This window comes from Cricetulus griseus, chromosome 8 (genome assembly GCF_003668045.3).
Source record: "Cricetulus griseus strain 17A/GY chromosome 8, alternate assembly CriGri-PICRH-1.0, whole genome shotgun sequence".
NCBI lineage: Eukaryota > Metazoa > Chordata > Mammalia > Rodentia > Cricetidae > Cricetulus > Cricetulus griseus.
The window spans coordinates 13405982-13429853 of NC_048601.1; positions in this window are offsets into that span (position 1 = coordinate 13405982).

A 23872-nucleotide genomic window follows, 5' to 3' on the forward strand; every position below is an offset into this window, starting at 1 on the left:
GTGCCGTCTGCCTTTGCCCCAAGCACACTCGGCACCACTACCTCAAAGGCATCTTCAGAGGACCTTGATGGGGGAAGTACTTCTGTGTATGTTTATCTTATTGATTGTTTAATAAAGTTCTGTTTGGCCAATGAAACAACAAGTTAGACAGGACTAGGAGTCAAAGAGGATTCTGGGAAATGTAGTAGAGAAGTGGTGATCTAGGCTGGAAATGACATAGCAAGGAGACTCATATTTGAGCAAGGAGAAACAGAAAGTGTCCTCTTTCCCCTTCGCTTCCTCCAGCGGTGGGATGTGATCCACTGGCAAGAGAGGGTGCCAGCGAAAGGCATCCTCTGTAAGATAAGTCTTATAAAATATATAGATTTATGATCATTAAGACTGAGCTAACAGATGAGAATCCTAGTCATTGGCCAAGCAACATTTGAACCTAATACAAGTTTCTGTGTATTCATTTGGGCACTAACTCGGGCGGGCGGCTGGCGTAAAGTGCACACGTGGCTATGGGGCTCAGCGGCTTTTGGCGGAAAGATTTATCATAACAGGACTTACTTCAGAAAAACAGCTAAGGAGTCCACATTCTCCAGCATCTTCCCTCCCTTACACCTTTTCCCTCCACTGTTTTCTGTTTGGTTAGGACTTTGGAATTTGGAGAGCCGGAAGTGCCTCTGCACACATATCATCCCAATACTTGGGAGGTAGAGGCAGGAGGATTGAGAGATCAAAGCCAGTTTTGCCTACATTGTAAGTTCAAGGCTCTATCTTAAAAAAAAAAGTGTACAACTTAGAATTCCAGAAGTTTGGTGGGAGTGCAGATGTTACCAACACTGGAGCCTCTCTCAGTTCAGTGGGCCCAGAGTAAAGCTCCATGGTGGTGTTTTAGTTCCCTTTCTGTTGCTGCACTAAACACAGGGACTGAAAACAAGGTAGAGGAGAAAAGAACTTACTGGGCTTGTATGTCCTGGAGGACAGGGATTCAAGACAGAAACTTCAGAGAGGTACTCTTTGCTGGCTTGTTCTCCATGCTTTGCCAGCCCAGGACTACCTGCCCAAAGAATGGCCTGGTTCATAGTGGATTAGACGCCCACCCCCACCCCCAAGACATGTGCTAGCAGGCCAATCCAACCTAAGCATATCCTCAATCTAGGCTTTCTTCTCAGATGACTCTAGGCTGTCAAGAAGATAGTCAAAGCTAACCGGAACACGTTGCCTCTCTTTGTAATGATAACTCTTTATGCCAAGCCGCCTGAGCCCTGCTGCCACATGGGCACCCGAAATAACACACAGAGATTAACATTAGGTACAATGCTGCTGGCCAATAACTATGATTTCTTATCTGCTATCTCTGTCTTAAGTATCAACCATAATCTATATATTTATAAAGACTTTTCTTATTGAGGACACTGGCAGCGTGCGTCCATACTTCTCGGGATCACATGGCGACAACTGTCTTTACTACATTTCCCAGAATCCTCCTTGACTCCTAGTCCCACCTAACTTCCTTCCCTATTGGCCAACACTGTTTTACTTATCAACCAATAAGACAAACATATACACAGCAGGACCTCCCCCATAATTCCTTGCCATTCATTGCCTGTGCTCTAGAAAGGTATCAGAGGCAAACTCCTTACCAACACACTTGGTTGTAGCAAGCAACCATCACTGGAGGAAGGCCAACATGTTTCCTCTAGTGCTGATTGTAAGAAACATGGCTGTAAAACAGTCTACACAGTCTAGAGTTGGTGACAAAATGAGGACAGAAAGTGCAATTTCTCCAAGAGTTTTTCTTGCTGGGTGTGGTGCCATATGTCTGTAATACTGGTACTTGGGAGGCTGAGGCAAGATAGTTACAGTTGAGGTCTAGGAAATCTGGCTACAGACTCACACTCAGACCTTCAATGTGATCCCCAGACCTGGTACACAATGAAAACCCCCATGCCCACCAAAAACAGTGTAGAAAGCAGGGCACGTAGCCATGCCACCATCTGCTGTCCTCCCCCTTCTTTCTCAGGCCTGTCTTCATCATTTCAAGTTGCTCAGCTGATGGAAACCATCTCCTCTGAGGCTCTCTGCCAGAGACTGTTGGTACGATGCTTGAACTATGCAATATCTCATCTTCATCAGTCTGCACAACGCAACGAGCAATCCTTCCTGCTGGACTGCAGGACAGCAAACTGAAGACATGGCTTTTCAGAGATGAAAGCCAGGGCAAAGAAACCACAGGGAAAGCAGCAGAGCTTTGTATTCACTGAGGGGTCAGAAAGAGCACTAATCTGGGTGTTCTATGCAGCCATGCCAACTTGAGTTAAAGTACCTTTTCCCCTCTGCAGTCATTGCAAGAGACTACTGCATCCATCTTTATAGGTCTACTGCAGAAGTTGAGGCCTGACAGCCTGAGAACCTGAGAAACCAGGGATATCAAGCCTGCCTCCTGTCTAAGCATGGGCTGAAAGAGCCTGAAGGGTGGGGTTGGGACCTTATCTCACCCTTCCAGAGCTGCTCCTGAGAGAATGTACCCTACAGATTTGAATGCCTACCTTTTCCCTACACACTGTGTGAAGATGAAATGAAACACTGGCCAAGCTGCTTTTTCCACTCAAGTAAATGGCATAAGAAATCTGTAGCAATCGTCACAGGAGAAAGAAACATATCACGTTCTCATCTCAAACGTCCCAAGAGAATGTGGTGTATACTAGGATTAGTTGCAGCTACGTAAGAGTTGTAGGCAGGCTTCTTAGTAGGTCCCCTTTGTCACCCAATAACACTATGTCACATGTCTAAAGAGATTTGCAGATGTCACTAACCAGTCGTCTTTGAGTTAGAGAGATGATCCAGGATGGCCTAGCCTGATGACATGGAGCTTTTCAAGCTTTCCCTAAGTGGTAGAAACAAACGGGTAAAAAGAGAGATTTGGTGAGGAGGAAGCTCCCAGTTGCTAGCATACATGGGTCACATAGAATGATCTCAGGACAACAGTGGCCACCGCTGAGAAGGACTGACAGCCATAGCCAGCAGGGGACAAAGGCTGTGCTCCTATGCCCACCCACCGGGAACCGAATTCTGCTCTCAGCCTGGAGGGGCCTAGAAATGGAGTCACAGCTTCCAAGAACCAGCATAGTCCACCCCACAGGCTGATGTAAGTCACCCATCCAGGCTACAAATCTGAGATGACGAACAGATGCATTTTAAAACTTGAATGTGGCGATAAGATATTATACAGAAATTTAAAACTTACTGTAAGTGACTGCCCTTTGTGTTATTCTTCCCCAGCTGAACATCTAAGATCTGCTGCTAATTCCAAGTCTGTTACCACAAAATAAGGAAGGCCAACTCGGCTAGGCTGAGGAAGACACAGGTCTTAGTGAAGTGTTTCACTTTGTGGAGTGGCTGTGTGGGTGTTTCTGGAAGAGATGATGTTTGGATCAGTAAGTGAGTAAAGGGGACCACACTCATTGATGAAGGGGCATGGCATACTCTATTGGTCCAGACGGAATAAGAACACAGGAAAAGTCATTTTCTCTCTGCTGGAGATGGGACAACCATCTCCCTCTGCCACTGGCTGCTAGATCTCATTGTTCTCGGCCCTTGGGGATGGATGAGGTTACCCCATCATCTTTCCTGAGACACAAGCTGTCTAAAATATAGATTGAGGAATTCATTCTCCATATCCATATGAGCTGGTTCTTCATAATAAATCTCTATTTCTACCATCTTTTATCTATTTTATCTACATACCACCTACCTACCTATTATTTATCTGTCATCTACATCTATTTACTATCAATAATCTACCACCTATTTGCCTGGTGTCTCTGCCATCTCTGTCTAGCATCTAGCATCTATCACCTATCGTTTGTCTGCCTACTATCTATCTCCTGTTGATTATGTTTCTTTCTAAACGCTAACACATCCATGCAATGGAAATAATTCTGATTCTGAAAGTCAGGACCCATGGTTTCCTCCTGCCATTTACCATCTCCCAGACACTCCGTAACCCATTGTTTCTTTACCTGTGAAACAAAAGGCCAGAGTGGCTGTCCTCTGATTTGCTATGAGATGCTGAGAGGATCTGCAGGTCCCATTCAAAGAGACAAGTCTTGCTATGAATGCTTTATGTAATATTTCATTACTAGAAGGATTTCCATTGCCACATGAGATCTGAAAGCCACTGATATAGTTGATCATAATACTTCTTCCAGCTCTCACATTCTTCCTACAAGCAAACACAGTTCAGTTGGACCATGGAGAGATGTGGCATGAATTCTGGCTTGACTTTGTAGACACAGTCAGGCCTTCCCTTTCAGCAAAATATCTGTGTCTCTGTCCTTCCTCTGGGAGCCTGAATTTCTGGGAATTCAGCATTCAAACCAGATGGATGTCCATTCATATTGTGACTCATCATTCAAATGCTGACATTGGGTGGATAATTATGTCTCTTCAATTCTCAGAGCAGCAAGTCTTCAACCTATAGGATGGTGAGAATTGGGTCAAAGGCTCTACTCAGCCTTGCAATATGTCTGTCAACAGGGTCTTTGAGGAGGACACAATGATGCAAGAACAATGTGGGTATTTACTTTGTTTTGATTTTTGTCTTCCATGTACATCTAGAAGACTTTTTCCAGGACCTTCTGCCACAGGCATTCTATGGAGGATGCAAAGGGATAGATTTGCCTTTCCAGTCAAAAGGAAAAAAGTGGTAGTGACGACAGCATTGAGAAGAACCAGAACAAGTCTTTATCATCGGGTATGGAAGTGGCTAACATCACTTCTACTCATGTTCTCTTGATGTGAGGTTGCCATGGGCTACACCTTAGTCCAAAAGGAGCCAGAGCTGTATCCTTGTCTGAGTAAATACTTCCAGGCTGAAGGGATATTGACTTGATTTTGGTTGTGTGCTCTTTTTTTGTTTGTTTGTTGTTTTGTTGTTGTTTTGTTTGTTTGTTTTGTTTTTGGTCAACTAGATACAGGCTAGAGAGTCATCAAGGAAGAGAAAGCCTCAGTTGAGAAAAATGCCTCCATCAGACTGCCTGTAAGCAAGTCTGTGGGACATTTTCTTCATGAAGTACTGATATTAGAGGGACTAGACTAATGTGGGTTAGTACCACCTCTAGACACATTTTCCTGGATTGCATAAAAAAAAAAGGGTAACCCAAACGAGCCATAAAGAGCAAGCCGTTAAACAGTAGTTCTCCATGGCCTCTGCTTCAGTTCCTGCCTTCAGGGACCTTCCCCAAGTTCCTACCCTGACCTCCCTTGGTGATAAACTGTTACCTGGAAATGTAATATGAAATAAACCCTTTCTTGCCCAAGTTAGTTTTGATCTCAGCAATAGAAAGTTAACTAAGATGGGTGGAGACTTAGCTGTAGAATTTCATTACACACAGAGAAGAACTCAGTGCTTCCCAGTAGCCTCAAGTCTGATAAAGAAGTGGTTTTTCATGTAAGGGTGTTTACAGACCACATCAACAGTCCATATCCTCATTCCAGAGGCTGCATAGCTGCTATTTATTGACTCTTCCTGAAGGACTCTCATTGGCTCCATCCCCTTTTCCAGAGTGAACATCCTCTAATGACCCTTTCTGGCTCCAATCCCCACTGGTTCACAGTCTGAAGGCCTCACTCACTTGTCTGGAATTTGGCCTTTTGAATCCTGTCAGACCAGCTTTGCATCGCTGAAGGACTAAAGTGCCAAGCAGGCTGCCAGCCACAGGCAAGCTTCCTAAAAGAGACTGTGCCAGCTGCAGCAATGGAGAGAGCGAGTTCCCTTGAATAACTTTGCTAATGTGTGAAAATGAGTTTCCTTGCTCCTTATTGGGCTGTTGGGCATTAGAATACAAGAGCAGGGACAAAGACAGAAGCAAGTTAACATGAAGCTCAGTTCATCTGAACTGCATTGATATGGAAAGGCGAGGCCCACTACCTGCAATCCTGGGGGTCTTAAGAGGCACCAGTCTCACTGGACCAGACTTGCTGTAGGGGGGACAAGAGGAAAATTTCTAGCATTTCTTTTCTTTAATCAATTAGTTATGGGTAGTACACATTTCAATTACAATTCTTCAGATCCCAAATCCAGCAAGCAGCTGCTACAAGCCGGTTTCTGTTCTTTTTGGCTTCAGAATCTACTCCCAGGAGCATGGGGCATTGGGTATGCCCAGTCCTGGGATAACAGGAAACTGTCCATTTCCACATGGGCATGGTTCAGTTTTAGATCTGGGCATGAGAACATGTCCCTGTGTCCCCCACCGGACAACAGATGAATAACCATTGAGCCACAGCTTTGGACTGAGACACGGAGGTCGTTTCCCTTCCCCTTCAAAGCCTGCTGTCAGGAAAGATTTACATACTTGGAAGAGTTGTGACAGATTAGAACTGTATGACTACTCTCAGAGTTGCTGGGGTTTCAGCAAATATGTGTGTGGTGCTTCACCTTACAATCCCAGCACTTGGGGGGCAGAGTCAGGGACAATCAGAAATTCCAGACCAACCCGGTCTATCAGTGAGTTCCAGGACAGCCTGGGCTACAGAGCAAGAACCTGTTTCAATAAAAAAAGGAAAAAATGTAAGTAAAAGTCAAGAAGAAAGAAGCAATAGTAAATTTGCACACACTGGTGAGACATTTGGGAGAAGAACTCATATCTCCTTCATGTAACATAAACACACACACACACACACACACACACACACACACACACACACACACACACTATGCATGTACACATTGATGTGATAACCTACTCTTTCTACTACTGTTGGGACTGGTTCCACAGGATAGAGCTGAGATGTCACTCTGCTCCAAGAGGGTGGCAGAGAGAACACTGGGGAGACTAAGAGAACAAAGACAAACAGAAATAGTGGGAATGCAGAGGAGGACAGCAAAAACCTGCTCCTGGCTCTGAAGAGTTAGAAACCACAGGTTTAGTTACATCCCTTGTTTTCTGAAGGAGGGAACCGAGGCCGGGTACCATTAAGAACCTTCTTGGAGTTGGTCCCTGATACCAGAGCAGAGAGGTCAAAACCTCCTGGGCTCTTGAGCTCTCACTGAGGAAGTGGCTCTTCCAGATGCCTGCTTCCCACTGGCATCACTCAAATAAGAAGAAGCATGGCAAGCCTCACTCAACCTCTTTGGGGCCATTCTAATATTGATTTTCCGTCTCTTCCGGTGTCATCAAAGGGCAGCATTCTCTCTGTACTTTCCCCTCTTGCTTGATGCAAATGAAATGTGAGCTGTTGCCCTTTCCATGTTCTCTTCTTGGGATTCGGGAGCTTTCTCCTGGATGAATGGCTACCCACCTAACATCCGGGCCTCTGGAAATTGCCCCCCCACACACACACACCCTTTGCTTATCTCCAGCAACAGATGTGGGAAATTCTACAGCATTCCCCAGGACAGGCTTGAGTGCTCTTAAACACATTCTGCTCCTTTGTACTAGCTCTTCCCCTGGGATTTCCAGGAACCTACATAATCCATCCAGACTGGAAGAAATCACTGAGAGGACACAGAGCTGCAGACAGAACCAGGACTGTCATTGACAGCAGGGGTGGGAGGAGCGGAGGAGACCGGAAATGAAAGACGTGATGCGTCAGTGCCAGCTGATGAGGTGTTACGTGTGGTAAGTACATGGATCGTGGATGAAACGGTATCTATGAGGCTCTTCCGTAATTCGGCATTCACCCGCTTTGAAACTCTCATATTTTACCCTTTGGACGCTTGTATCTAACTGGCCCTGTGTTCTGCAGATGGGGAGCTCAGGCTCAGAAGGGTTACACACCTTGCCCAAGTCCTCAGTGGCCTAGTCCCACATCCTGGCACCGTGTGCTTGCAAACAAGGACACGGCTGTAGCTACCTGCTCTGATTCTTCCAAGGCAGTGACAAATTACAAGGCATGCAAGCTATTCAGGCACATTGGCAATCTGCATAGACACCACAGGCTGCCAGCCCCAAGGGAGTCTGAAGAAGGGCCTGGAAGGTTTTCATTTTCACCTGTCATGTTTGACAGCGCCCCGCGAAAGCAAAACATCAGGGCTTTCCACAGCCTCTGCGCTGAAAAGTCCCTTAAAACTCAGAATTGCAAAAAGAAAGAGCTTGGCCATATTTGCCAATAAGACAATTAAGGCAGACAGGATGAGCCTTCGGGTCTGGGGGATTTACACAACCTACCTTGGCATGGCTGGATACAGAAAGAAGAGAGATGTCACAGACAGACAGGCCTGCCCTTCTTGCCTTCTGTGCTAAAGATCATTTTAGAAAAAAATTTTTAAATAAATATAATCTTTAATACTAAGTCGTTACCAAGAGTTTTGACTAATACTCCTTCCCTTCGTTAGATATGAACAAACCAGTCAATGAAAAATAACTAAGAAAATTTAGTCAATTTCAAGAGCTAAGGTAAGTCATCAGACAAAAAAGACTTGGAGACATTGATTAAAAGCTGAAAAGCTTTGCAAAACAGAAGTGTTTATACCTGCCCCCGTCTCCCCATTTCATTGCCATGTGAGGCACTGTTGAGTGATGGAAAGTATCCTGTCCTCTAATAAACACCCAAGACTGTGGCCTTCTAGAATTCTGGCCCTGAAGCTAACTCCAACTATAGGCTGGGCTTTATCTCTCCCGCTCTCTTACTAGCAACCCATAAAGCTTTTGATGTGTGGGCTGCAATGTAAAACTACTAACTGCTCAATTTTTATTTATTTGTTTGTTTATGGAGATGGCATCTTATTACATAGCCTAGGATGATCTTGAATCTCCATCTCATTTTAGAAAATTTATATAAGAGATTTCTTAAATTCATCTTGAAATTACACAGTCGAGGGCTGGAGAGATGGCTCAGCCGTTAAAGGCTAGGCTCACAACCAAAAATATAAGAAATTACACAGTCTTAGAAAATGAAGAATTGTAAAGTAGATGTTAAGCTTCGTTACTGAATACTTTTGCCAGATATATATTGTTTTAGTTTCGTTTTCTCATGAGGAAAAGGGACAAATTGTACTAATACTGTGTTTTCAGACAGGTTGAGGACATTCTCACTTATGTGCCAAGAATAAGAGCCCAACTTGTAAACGTCCACAAAGTCTGATCAGGGACCTATTTTTTTTTATTCCTGTTATTGGTTAAACATGGACTTCTCAAATACTGTGAATAATTCTGTCAATAATTATAATGATACCTGAGCTTAGGCTCTTATTAAAATAAGCAGCAGAAAGGTAAACCATCCTCTATTCTGATGAGGGCCTCTGACCCCAACTAAACCATCATGGGGATGGAAACTACAGTGAGGAAGTTCTGTGCATGTGAAGTTAGGTTGCCATCTGACGCATCTTCGTTTTGTTGCAGTTTGCAGGCTTACCACCAACCATTTTCTGTGTAGGCAACAGAAAGGCTACCTCACTCTTAGACCCCTGAAATGTAAATAACCTTGAAAAGTGGAACCCAAGACAGGGGCTTTAGGAGAAGAGTGAGTGAGTGATGATCCATGTCTGCTTCTCCCATTTCCAACACTCAAATAGTGAGGCTGGCTTCTCTTCTGCTTTGGAGCTGAAAAGGCTTGATGCAACTAAACATTGGCAGGCTAGAGAGGAACCAGGTAGGTGAGTCCTTTATCTCTCAGGCTAATCATGAAGCCACCAGTAGCACTATGAACACACACACACACACACACACACACACACACACACACACATATACACACACACTCATGCTTACACACACACACACACTCACACATATACACACACACTCATGCTTACACACACACACTCACACATATACACACACACTCATGCTTACACACATACACACACACACACACACACACACACACACACACACATACACTCATGCACTTAGGCATACTCAGGCATACACACACTGACTGCCTCAGCTTTTCTAGTGCAAGAGGTAGTGGAAAAGAAACTTAAAGTACCAGTTAAGGACCCTGAAGAGATGAGGGATCATTGTTGGGGTATCTCAGAACTCTGATACTTCATTAACCAGGGAAGAATAAGCTAGTGCCCAATTTGCCTAGTCACTCAACCTACAAAGGCATACAGGGCACTACTGTTTGCACAGCCTTGGAGGGGTCGCATCATTCTTTCCTGCTCAGGTTCCCCTCTAAATCATGCATAGGCAACCAAGCAAAGGAAGCTATAGCAAAGCTTTAAAGTGTGAAGGGCCCTCAGCTGCAGTGTCTTGCAGGTTCCCATCACATGGCAGACAAGCAACAGTATTGGAACTGAAATGGATTATGTCTTCCAGGCTCTCTAGCCTTGTAAGAGCTAAGAGATGCCCTTTGGTTCCAGTTAAAATACCTTAAACACAAATAAATTCTAGAAGCCAGCTGAGTTAATATTTGCCTCCGGGGAGAAAGGAAAAAGAAAGGAGACCATCTGTTCCTAAAGGTGCCTCAGGAGTGTGCCTGGAGCGCTTAACCCATCCGCAGCCTGTCAGTCTATCAGCAAGAGCTGGTACTGTCTGAACAGCAAGTACAGTGGGGTAGGAGGAAAAAGGGCAGCCATTCCTGTCTAGTGCTAGTTAATGCTCTCAGCAAAAATACCAAATCACACAGAATATCCCCTCCCTCTTCTCTCTAAGAGTACTGCTTTCATGGCTGGCTGGGACTACTCTGTAAGGCATCCTAAATTCTAAACCCCAGTAGAACAGAACTGAACTATGACTGGCTTTTCCCCCTAAATCATGCACTGTGACTCAAATGTGTCTCCTCCAAATAAGCGCCGAAGCAAAATGGCTGCTGTGTTTGATCTCAGTGCTCCCTCCAATGTTTCACTGATTAGAAGTTTGGTCACAAGGACGGGCTCTTGGCAGATGGTCTTACACCTTTAAGAGGTGGAGACACGTGAAAGGCCAGTAGGTGAATGGGGGGAGGGTGCTGTCCTAGGAAGGGATTCTAGAAGCCAGAGCCTGGCCACACCTCCTAGTCCCCAGCTCCCGGTTGAGAATCTAGTCTTCTCTTCTCTCACACACTCCTGCTACCACCTTTCAACATTCATCAATGTGTTCACAATTGTACAGATGAGGTGTTTATTGTGACCACCCATACATGCACACAATGTGTTTTTTTTTTCATATTCACCCCCTCTATTACTCTTAATAATAATATTACTCTTCCTTTCTGTTCCACACCCCTAACACCTCCCATTCACTTCCACGTCCCTAATTTGCCTCCTTTACTTCCCTACCTTTGTCTAATTCTTGAATTATCCCACTAAAATAAGTAACTATAGAAAACCCCAAGCTTGTAACTCGTATGAGCAGAATCCAAACTAGCCAGCAAGTGTTCATTTAAAAAGTTGGAAGACCTGCAGGAGATCCACAGCATACACTCGGAGAGACTGTCACCTTCCAGCGGTGCTTGGGGTGGGGGGGAGGGGTTCTGCAGGAAGTTGGGGTGAGAATGGAGATATCTGATCTATGAACATTCAGAATCTTTTGTATGAGTAAGCCTCATACTGTAGAGAAATGGAAATGGAATTAAAATGGACAAATACGGAGAAAAGAGAAGAAATAAGGCGTGTGGGCTCAGAAAGAGTAAGTAACAGGCAGTTATCCTCAGAAAGCCAACTGGCACTTCTTTTTAACACTGTTCAAAACCACAGGAGAGATTGCTTGGTGAAATTAGAAGACTTACCTTGAACTGAACACAGCTTCCCCCCCTAAAACTTCATGAAAATTAATTTCATATCAGTGAAAGCATGAGAAATTTATTGAGTTTAAATCCTCCACAAGGTAATAATAAGGAAAACTGAGCATAAAGTGCAGAAGAGTGTCTCCCAAGGGGTAGAATGCACACAAAAGATCAAAACCACAACTTTTATTTCAAAACCAACTTAAAAAGTGACTTTCAAAGGTGAATAACACAAATCAAAAGTATAAGAAACTCAAAATTGGGTTATAGAACACAGAAAAAAATTACCCATAAAACTCATCTCAAAAATGAGTACTGAACATAAAAACATATGGGTGAGTTAATACGTACGTAGTTCTTTCAAAGAGCTAGAGAGTATAAAAGAGGAAAACTCAAGCAGGAAAAGGGGAAAACCAGTTTGAGACAGAGACAAATATTAAAAACAAGTCAAGTAGGCAGAGGCTCACCAACTAAACTGGAGGAACAGGATTTTGATGGTTAGTTTTGCTTATCACTTGAGTCAATTTAGTCTGTCCTGGGGAGCAACCCTCTGGGTGTGTCTGTGTCTGTGTGAGCATTTGCAGGGAGGATTAACTGAGGAGGGGAGACCTGCAGAATGGACAACACCATCCCAGGGATCAACAGAAAGGGAAAGCAAACAGCATCCGGCCCACACAAGACCTAATGACCTATTTGTACAATTTGTGTGATTTAAAATAAATAAATAAATAAATAAATAAATAAATAAATAAATAAATAAATATCAGCCAATGAGATGGCTCAGCTGGCAAAGGTACCTGTCACCAAGCCTGACAACGTGGCCTCAATCTCCAGGTCCCACAGTCCCCACTCAGTGAAAAGAGAGAACTGACTTTCTCTGGCCTCCACACATATAACATGGCACACACATGTGTGCCTGCCTACAAGTGTTGTGCCCAAATTCTGAATCCCCAAATCACCAAGAGGCCCATTTCGATGCAAAAGCAATGAGTCTTTTATTGCAGTTGTTTAACCAGCTAACCCCATGTTAGTTCTGGCCTTTCATCCTTCCACCATGGCGGATGGCGGGAAAAAGACTCGGAGAAACCACTGAGCAAAGATCTTATAGGGCAACATAAGGGGAGTGTCTAGGGGTATGCACAGGCTCAGGATTGGTGTGCCTCCAGGCTTGGAGGGCTTGCCCTGTGTTGATTGGTCAACTGGTTGTTATGGCCCATAGGCCCTCCCAGGGTGGTTGCTATGCTCTGCACATCATTGTTGTGCACTTGTCCTTAAAGCACACCCAGAGCCATAAAGCATAGCACCACCAGCTAACTTCTGATTGGTTCCTTGCCACGAGGCAGGCATCTGACCTCCTAGTGACCAAGGCAAGGTCAGGCAAGCACATGTTCAGCTGTTATGGCTGCCGAAATGGGGAGCTGGTCCCTTCACGAGCATGCACACATGCTGAGGGACATGTGATTGTACACGTGCAATTGTACATGCAGGCATGCGCATACACACACACAATACATGTAATTAAAACTTTAAAAAATGTAAAATAAATTTTAAAATTCATTGAGCAATAAATAGAAAAGATAACAACTTCAAAGACATAAAATAAAATTAGATTGTCTTGGACTTTTGCCAAAACTACTTTATGACAAGCAAGAATTAAATCACTTCCAAGGAATAGATAGCCAGCAAGCCTCTTGATTTCTCACGGAGCCATATCCATAGTGACAGATCAAGGAAGCAAGCTTTTTAGTCCACTCACGGAACTTAAACTGATGAGTTTTATAAAATGTGAATAAACCTATTTTTAAAAAACAGACAAAAGAAGGCCAATTTAGTAGAAGAAAACAATGAAGAAAGTTTAGCAACAAAACAAACAAAGAAAATTATGTAAAGACCTAACATCAAGCACGGCTAATCTTCAACCGTGAAGAGCACAGATTGTTGTTGACATAACAGGTCCAGTTCCAGGGGATTCAATGCCCTCTTCTGGTCTCCTAGGGCACAAGGTACACCATCATCCCCAGATACATATGCAGACAAAACACCCATATACATAAAACAAAGTAACAATAATTGAAATATTACTTCACTAGTAGAGCAGGCTATCATGTGGCCATCTAGGATTAGGGTTCCTAAAGTGTTTTTGAAAACAGCATGAAGACGTGAATCCAACCCCCATTTAAAAGCCAGGAAATTATGGCATGTGCTCATCATTGCAGGGCTGGAGATATGGGAGAGCCTATTTGAGTAGACTAGCACCACGCCAGTGAGAGACTGTCACAAAAATCAAGATAAACACTTCCTTAGAAACAACACACAAGGTTGTACTCTGGCCTCTACATACATGCACACACATGCACATGGACCCCCTACACACACACACACACACACACACACACACACAGAGAGAGAGAGAGAGAGAGAGAGAGAGAGAGAGAGAGAGAGAGAGAGAGAGATGTTCTTGGAATATTTTACATACCAAATAGTAAGAAAAAGCTATATAAAAAAAAAAAAAGCTGGGTGTTGGTGGTGCACGCCTTTAATCCCAGCACTCAGGAGGCAGAGGCAAGAGGATCTCTGTGAGTTCGAGACCAGCCTGGTCTACAAAGCGAGTTCCAGGACAGCCTCCAAAACCACAGAGAAACCCTGTCTCGAAAAAGAAAAAAAAAGAAAGAAAGAAAGAAAGAAAAAGCTATCAAACACTGATAAGCTCACTACAGGAGAGTCTGAGCCAAATTGCACAGGCTGCAGTAGGTCCAAAACAGAACATTCTGAGCTTCGTTAAGTATAATTGCAATAGCTGTAAAAGTTTCAAATATGTCTAATTCAGTGAATTTGCAATGGTGCTTTACAGAAACCATCAGTCATTTGCAAAGATGAAGTAATAGAATTTGAATATCAGTGCTGTTTATAATCACCTAAGCTGTATGCTGGCAGGTACCATGTGCCTCTTCCCAGTGACGGAGAATGTGGCCACTTCTGCCAGGTGGATAAACCTCTGGATCCAGCAGCCAATTTTTAAGAACTATGGAAAGCAGAGGAACATGCTGACCTGTACTGTGAGAAGACAGCCAGGAAAATCCACACTGAAACTACACAGCAACCAACCTAAACCAACTACAAATGAATTGCCAGTAAAATATTGGAAGGAGAGCTTGCAGATTAAACAGCTACTGGAAAACCATAGCATATGTCTATGAAGGTTAAGTGATGATGCCCACTGGTGCAGGAGGGATGAAGGAGGGGGGAAATGATAATGAAATATGCAATAAAACTCAAATGAAACACCAAGCAAAGTAGTGATTGCCTGTGAGTGGCTGGGGAAGCAGGGAATTCTGATTGAGACAGGTTCATGAGGGAAGTTCTGAAATGAGTGATGCACAAACTCTTTCATTGAGTCACATGCTTGTTTGTGTGGTTTTTCTCTGTGCTGTGTGTTAACTGCATTTCTTTTGACACTAGAGGAAGTTGTGTTACACAAATAGTAAAGAATTATTGAGAAGATTTCTTAACTTGTCAAAAAATCAGGGAGCCACTTCGAGGACAGAAATTTAAAGCTCTCAAAAATATAACTTAAGGACTGAGGCCCTTAAGAGTCATAAAGTGGGGTTGGCATCCTTATTCTATTGGTCATTAGTTATGTGGCCACAAAGCCTCACTCAGGACCCTGATCTAGATTCAATATAATAACAGTAAACCTCTCAATGGGTACCGTAAGGTATAAATGAGATAACTGATCGTAGAAGTTGATTTTCTCTTTGCTGTGGCAAAGCAACTTAAGAGAAGAGGAATTTATATGTTGTTCACGTTTTCACCAGGAATGTGAGGCTGTCAGTCACACTGTGTTTTCAATCAGAAAAACACCATGCATGCTGGCTGGCAGCCAGCCTGCTTTCTCTTCTGTTCCTTTTCAGGCAGCCAGGAGCTCCAGCTCATGGGATGGCACCACCTGTATTCAGGATGCGTCTCCCCTCCTCAGGAGTCTCTGAAAGAAGCCTGACAGACACGGTCAGAGGTGTGTCTCCTAGGTGCTTCTAAATCCCATCAAGTTAATGATGAAGACTAGCCATCACTTCCTATGGCACAGTCACATAGTAAACACTCAATAAACAATACCTATTTGTGCATGGTGATGCTATTGTTGGAAAAGACTAAAGCTTCTAGCTATGTAGGCATCTTCTCTTTGGATCACAGGGGACTCTGTGAGGCCTCTTTGGATTTCTTCTGCAGCTATCAGAACTCTTTTTCCTCTCTACTGCTCCAATTACATTCCTCAGAAAATTTGGTCTTCGTTTCTCTAAGCACTCAATGCTTTGGGATATATAGGAAAATGAAACGTGTTATAGATTTTAAAACTATATTAAACCAATTTAAGTTGTTGCTCAGCTGCCACAGGGAGGAGTGTGGCAGTAACTGCCATACTGATAGAGAACAGAGACTCTGTGGGAGCAGGACTATCCCATGGCTACTGTGCTGGCCACTTCCCTGAGCATTAAGAGACAGTAGTTATGCTCACTCCCCCAAGTGGGCCAATGTTTATAGATGCGGCTTCTAAAGCAATCACCCTTCTCAGTATGCTGTTCCTGGACACACACACACAACACACACACACACACACACACACACACACACACACACACACACACACACAGAGAGAGAGAGAGAGAGAGAGAGAGAGAGATCCATCTATATTCATAAGCCATCTACTCTACTGAATGTCAATTCTACTGACCTGTCCTCCATCATTCAATGTCTTTTAGCCAACTATAGCATCAGGGAGGGAGATTTCCTCTAGGCTGGAGTGTTAGAATTAGTTTTCATACCCTTTAGGATGAAGAGCATGTCAAATAGGGGGTAGGGTGTGAAAAATTCCTCTACTTTCTAAGAAACCCCTCCATACTCCATCTGGACCATAAATATACTATTCTCTATTTTTCCTGCCCTGAGTTTTCACAGCCAGTTCAACACATCCCTGTTTTTCCACTTGAGCTATCTTGCTTTGCCTCTTAAAATTTGCTTATATGTGAACTCTAAGCTATAGAAAGATAGATGGATAGATGAATGGATGGACGAATGAACCGACACATTGATACACTCACGCAAGCACTCACACACACACACACACACACACACACACACACACACACACACACACACACACAGGGGGGGGGGCAACAGACAGATGCCGTGGAATATTCCTTTACACTGTGTGAATATATGTTATGTTGCTGTGGTTGGTTTAATAAACAAGCTGATTGGCTAAGAATTCAACAGGATATAGTTAGGCAGGAAAGCCAAACTGAGGAGTTTAATAGAAAAAACTAAGAGAGAGCTAGCCAATAAGAAGCCTGAGCCATCAACCAAACAGTTTATAATTAATATAAGCCTCTGTGTGTTTATTTGGGCCTAAACGGCTGCAGGACCTGCCAGGAAAGAAACTCCATCTACATAAATCCTTATATAGTGATATGTTCTAATTATTTATATGTAGTTTATGTATATGTATGTATGTGTGTGCATGAGTTTGTGTTCACCAGGTACATGTAGGAGCCTGTAGAGGCCGGGAGGCGGCATCCGATCCCTTGGAACTGGAGTTAGAGGTAGTTTTGAGCCACTGTTTGTGTCCTCTGCAAGAACAACTTAACCACTTAACCATATCTCCAGGCCCTTTTAAAAATATTTTAAAAATTCAGAAAACTACAAATACTAATAAATACTCACATGCAACTACCTAAATGGTATCAACATTTTCTCCATGCTTACCTAAGATTTTTCATTTGGAAGATGCTGATGTGCCCTGTACTCTCTTCTGCTGGTTTTTCTTCCTCTAAACCTACAGCAAATCACTCCCCAGTCTATCTTTTCCTAATGTTTAAAAGTATGGACTTCAGGGATGGCTCAGTGAATAAAGGCGCCTACTATCATACTGATAAAACCTGAGTTTAATTCTAGGAAAACCTGAGTTTAATTCTGAAGAGAGGGGGTAGGGAGACTTCTGTGAGTTGTCCTCTGACCTACACATACACACACACACACACACACACACACACACACACACACACACACACAGTTACAGGGGGCACTCATGACTCGTTGGCTTGAGAACTCCCTGACACCTCAGGATACCCAAGGACTTCCCACTATGCTGCATTTTTTCTTCTTTTATTGAGCTATACATTTTTCTCCACTCCCCTTCCCACCTCCCTTTTCTCATCCACCCTCCCCTTTGCCCCCCACACTCCCAATTTACTCAGGAGAGCTTCGCCTTTTCCCCTTCCTGGGAAGATCCATGTCTGTCTCTCTTAGGGTCTTCTTTGTTACCTAGGTTCTCTGGGGTCGTGGCCTGGAGGCTGGTTGTTCTTTCCTGTTTGATTAATATCCACTTATGAGTGAGTACATATTATATTTGTCTTTCTGGGTCTTACCTCTCTCAGGATGGCATTCTCTAGTTCTGTCTATTTGCCTGAAAATTTCAAAATGTCTTTTTTTTTTTCTCTCTGAGTAGTACTCCATTGTATAAATGTACCACATTTTTCTTATCCATTCTTCAGTTGAGGGCCATCTAGGTGGTTTCCAGGTTCTTGCTGTTATGAATAATGCTGCTATGAACATAGCTGGGCAAATGTCCTTGTGGTGTGAGTGTGCATACTTTGGATAAATGCCTAAAAGTTGATTCCCAATTTTCTGAGAAACTGCCAAACTGATTTCCAAAATGGCTGTGCAAGTTGGCACTCCCACCAGCAGTGGAGAAGTGTTCCCCTTACTCCACATCCTCTCCAGCATAAGCTGTCATCAGAGTTTTTGATTTTAGCCATTCTGATGGTATCTCAGTGATGTTTTGATTTGCAGTTCTCTGATGACTAAGGATGCTGAGCACTTCCTTAAGTGTCTGTAAGCCATTTGAGATTCCCTGGTTGAGAGTTCTCTGTTTAGCTCTGTACCCCATTTTTTAATTGTGTTATTTGGTCTTTTGATGTCTAGTTACTTGAGTTCTTTTTTTTTTCCTGGATATTTTTTTTATTAAATTATTAATATTTTCACATGTACTTTCCCTCTCCCTCCCCCCATCCCCATTCCTTCTCCCCCACCTCCAACCTACCCCCACCCCATCCACCCACCACTCCCCAGGCAGGGTAGGGCCCCCAACCAGGGCTCCACCAAGTCCACCAAATCTTCCTGTGCTGGGCCTAGGCCCCTCCCCATGTGTTCAGAGACAGAGCGAATCCCTTCAAGTGGGATGGGCTCTCGAAGTCCCTCCCACCCACCAGGGCAAAACGCCAGTCCACCTCCAGAGGCTCCCAGGAGTGCAGGGGCCTCCCCATTGGCATCCATGATCAGGGGGCTGGATTAGTCCTGTACTGTCCTCCCAAAGAGCATCTGGGGTCGATATGCTTTCCCTTTTTCAGGCCAACTGTTTCTGTGGGTTTCTCCAACCAGGTACAGACCCCTTCGTTCTTCATTCCTCCCTCTCTTCAACTGAGTTCCAGATTTCAGCTCAGTGTATTTCTGTGGATGTCTGTCTCTGCTCTCATCAGCCACTGGATGAGGACTCTAGAATAGCATAGAGAGTATTCATCAATCTCATTCTAGGGGAAGGGTTTCTAGGCCAACTTCTCCTCCACTGCCCAGACTGTCAGATCGTGTCATCCTTATAGGTCTCTGGAGATCTTCCTAGTTCCAGATCTCTTCTCGGACCTATAGTGGCTCCCTCTGATATGGTATCTCTCATCCTGCTCTCTCTCCTCTATTCTTTCCCCAACTCAATATATCTGCTCCTCCATTTCTTCTCCTCTACTCTTCATCTTGTGCTCTTATTGTGGCAGCACCCACTCCCCTACCCTCATGCTCTCAATTAGCTCGGGAGTTCATGCCATTTCCCATTCCTGGGGTCCATTTATCCCTTAGAGTCATTCATGATTTCTAGTTTCCTTGGGGTAGAGGATTATAGGCTGGTAAACCTTTGCTCTATGTCTAAAAATCATATATGAGTGAGTACATACCATGTTTGTCTTTTTGTGATTGGGTTACCTCACTCAGGATGGTTTCTTCTAGTTCCATCCATTTGCCTGCGAATTTCAAGATTCCATTGCTTTTTTCTGCTGAGTAGTACTCCATTGTATAAATGTACCACATTTTCTCTTTCCATTCTTCAGTTGAGGGGCATCTAGGTTGTTTCCAGGTTCTGGCTATTACAAACAATGCTGCTATGAACATGGTTGAACATATGTCCTTGTTGTATGGACAAGCAGTATTTGGGTATATACCCAAGAGAGGAATGGCTGGATCTTGAGGTAGATTGATTCCCATTTTTCTGAGCAACCGCCATACTGATTTCCAAAGTGGTCTTACAAGTTCACACTCCCACCAGCAATGGAGGAGTGTTCCTTCTTCTCCACAACCTCTCCAGCATAGGTTGTCATTGGTATTTTTGATTTTAGCCATTCTGACAGGTGTGAGGTGGTATCTCAGAGTTGTTTTGAGTTGCATTTCTCTGATGGCCAAGGATTTTGAGCACTTTCTTAAGTGTCTTTCAGCCATTTCAGATTCCTCTGTTGAAAAATCTCTGTTTAGTTCTGCACCCCACTTTTTAATTTCATTGTATGGTGTTTTGGTGGCTAGCTTCTTGAGCTCCTTGTATATTTTGGAAATCAGTCCTCTATCAGATGTGGGGCTGGTGAAGATTTTTTCCCATTCTGTGGGTGGTCGTTTTGTCTTACTGACTGTGTCCTTTGCCTTACAGAAGCTTCTCAGTTTCAGGAGGTCCCATTTATTAATTGCAGACCTCAGTGTCTGTGCTTCTGGCGTGATGTTCAGGAATCGTTCTCCTGTGCCAATTTGTTCAAGGGTTGTTCCCACTTTCTCTTCTAAAAGATTCAGTGTGGCTGGGTTTATGGAGAGATCTTTGATCCATTTGCACTTAAGTTTCATGCATGGTGACAAGTATGGATCTATCTGCAATTTTCTGCATGTTCGAATCCAATTGTGCCAGCACCATTTGTTGAAGATGCTATCTTTTTTCCATTGTATGGATTTAGCACCTTTGTCAAAAATAAGGTGTTCGTAGGTGCATGGGTTAATATCTGGGTCTTCAATTCGATTCCATTGGTCTATCTGTCTATTCTTGTGCCAATACCAAGCTGTTTTCAGAACTATGGCTCTATAGTAGACCTTGAAGTCAGGGATGGTGATGCCTCCAGAGGATCTTTTATTGTAAAGAGTTGTTTTGGCTATCCTAGGTTTTTTATTTTTCCATATAAAGTTGAGTATTGTTCTTTCAATGTCTGTGAAAAACTGTGTTGGGATTTTGATGGGGATTGCATTAAATCTGTAGATTGCTTTTGGTAGAATTGCCATTTTTACTATGTTAATTCTGCCTATCCAAGAGCACGGGAGATCTTTCCACTTTCTGGTATCTTCTTTAATTTCTTTCTTTAAAGTCTCAAAGTTCTTATTGTACAGGTCTTTCACTTTTTTGGTTAGTGTTACCCCCAGATATTTAATGTTGCTTGTGGATATTGTGAAAGGTGATGTTTCCATGATTTCTTTCTCATTGAGTTTATCATCTGTATACAGTAGGGCTACAGATTTATTTAAGTTAATTTTGTATCCTGCTACCTTGCTGAAGGTGTTTATCAGCTGTAGGAGTTTCCTGGTAGAGTTTTTCGGGTCACTTATGTAGACTATCATGTCATCTGCAAATAGTGAAAGTTTGACTTCGTCCTTTCCAATTTGTATCCCTTTGATCCTCTGTTCTTGTCTTATTGCTCTAGCTAGAACTTCAAGAACAATATTGAAGAGATATGGAGAGAGTGGACAGCCTTGTCTTGTTCCTGATTTTAGAGGAAAAGCTTTGAGTTTCTCTCCATTTAGTTTGATGTTGGCTATTGGTTTGGTGTATATCGCGTTGATCATGTTTAGATATGTTCCTGTTATTCCTGTTCTCTCCAAGATCTTTGTCATGAAGGGATGTTGGATTTTGTCAAAGGCCTTTTCAGCATCTAGTGAGATGATCATGTGGTTTTTCTTTTTCAGTTTGTGTATATGGTGGATTACATTGATGGTTTTTCGTATATTGAACCATCCTTGCATCCCTGGGATGAAGCCCACTTGATCGTGGTGGATGATTTTTCTGATATGTTCTTGGATTCGATTAGCCAATATTTTATTGAGTATTTTAGCATCAATGTTCATGAGAGATATTGGTCTGTAGTTCTCTTTCTTAGTCTTATCTTTGTGTGGCTTGGGTATCAAAGTGATTGTAGCCTCATAGAAGGAGTTTGGCAATATCCCATCTGCTTCTATTGTGCGGAACAGTTTGAGGAGTATTGGTATCAGCTCTTGTTTGAATTTCTGGTAGAATTCTGCAGTGAAGCCATCTGGTCCTGGGCTTTTTTTGGTTGGGAGGCTTTTGATGACTGCTTCTATTTCATTAGGGGTTATGGGTCGATTTAAATTGTTTATCTGATCTTGATTTAATTTTGGTAAGTGATATTTATCCAGGAAACTGTCCATTTCCATTAGATTTTCGAATTTTGTGGAGTACAGATTTTCAAAGTATGACCTAAAGATTCTCTGGATTTCCACAGTGTCCGTTGTTATATCCCCCTTTTCGTTTCTGATTTTGTTAATTAGTGTGCTCTCTCTCTGCCTTTTGGTTAGTTTGGCTAGAGGTTTGTCTATCTTGTTGATCTTCTCAAAGAACCAACTCTTTGTTTCATTGATTCTTTGTAATGTTTTCCTAGTTTCTACTTTATTGATTTCAGCTCTCAGGTTGATTATTTCCTGGCGTCTACTCCTCCTTGGTGAGTTTGCTTCTTTTTGCTCTAGTGTTTTCAGTTGTTCTGTCAGTTCTCTAATGTGACTTTTCTCTAGTTTCTTCATGTGGGCACTTAGTGCTATGAACTTCCCTCTTAGGACTGCTTTCAGAGTGTCCCATAAGTTTGGGTATGTTGTGTCTGCATTTTCATTAGAATCTAGGAAGTCTTTAATTTGTTTTTTTATTTCTTCCTCAACCCAGGAATGGTGCAATTGGGTGTTATTCATTTTCCAAAAGTTTGCAGGTTTCCTGCCATTTGTATTGTTGCTGAATTCTAGCTTTAATGCATGGTGGTCTGATAAGATACAGGGGGTTATTTCAATTCTTTTGTAATTGTGGAGGTTTGCTTTGTTGCCTACTATGTGGTCAATTTTGGAGAAGGTGCCATGTGGTGCTGAGAAGAAGGTATATTCTTTTGAGTTTGGATGGAATGCTCTATAGATATCCGTTAACCCCAGTTGGGCCATGACTTCTTTCAGATCCTCTGTTTCTTTGTTAAGTTTTTGTCTGGTGGTCCTGTCTAGTGGTGTAAGGGGGGTGTTGAAGTCTCCTACTATAAGTGTGTGTGGTTTTATGTGTGGTTTGAGCTTTAGTAATGTTTCTTTCACAAATGTGGGTGCCTTCGTATTTGGAGCATAGATGTTCAGGATTGAGATTTCATCTTGATGGACTTTTCCTGTGATGAGTATGAAATGCCCTTCTTCATCTCTTTTGATTGATTTTAGTTTAAAGTCCATTTTGTTAGATATTAGGATTGCTACACCTGCTTGTTTCTTGAGGCCATTTGATTGGAAAATCTTTTCCCATCCTTTTACTCTGAGGTATCGCCTGTCTTTGAAGTTGAGGTGTGTTTCTTGTAAACAGCAGAAAGATGGATTCTGTCTTCGTATCCATTCTGTTAGCCTGTATCTTTTTACGGGTAAGTTAAGGCCATTGACATTTAGGGATATTAATGACCATTGTTCGTTGGTTCTTGTTTGGTTTGGATTTATTGTTGGTGGTGTCATTGTGTGTGGATTTTGCCCTCCTGCTTCTTTTTGTGTTTGGCAATATTAGATTATCTATTGCCTGTGTTTTTGTGCATGTAGTTATGTTCCTTGGGTTGGAGTTTTCCTTCCAGAACCTTCTGTAGTGCTGGATTTGTGGATATGTATTGTTTAAATCTGTTTTTGTCATGGAAAATCTTGTTTTCTCCATCTATAGTGATTGAAAGTTTTGCTGGGTACAGTAGTCTGGGTTGACATCCATGCTCCCTTAGTGCTTGTAGTGTATCTATCCAAGACCTTCTGGCTTTCATAGTTTCCATTGAGAAGTCGGGTGTGATTCTGATTGGTTTGCCTTTATATGTTACTTGGCCTTTTTCCTTTGCAGCTCTTAATATTTTTTCTTTATTCTGTAGATTTGGAGTTTTGATTATTA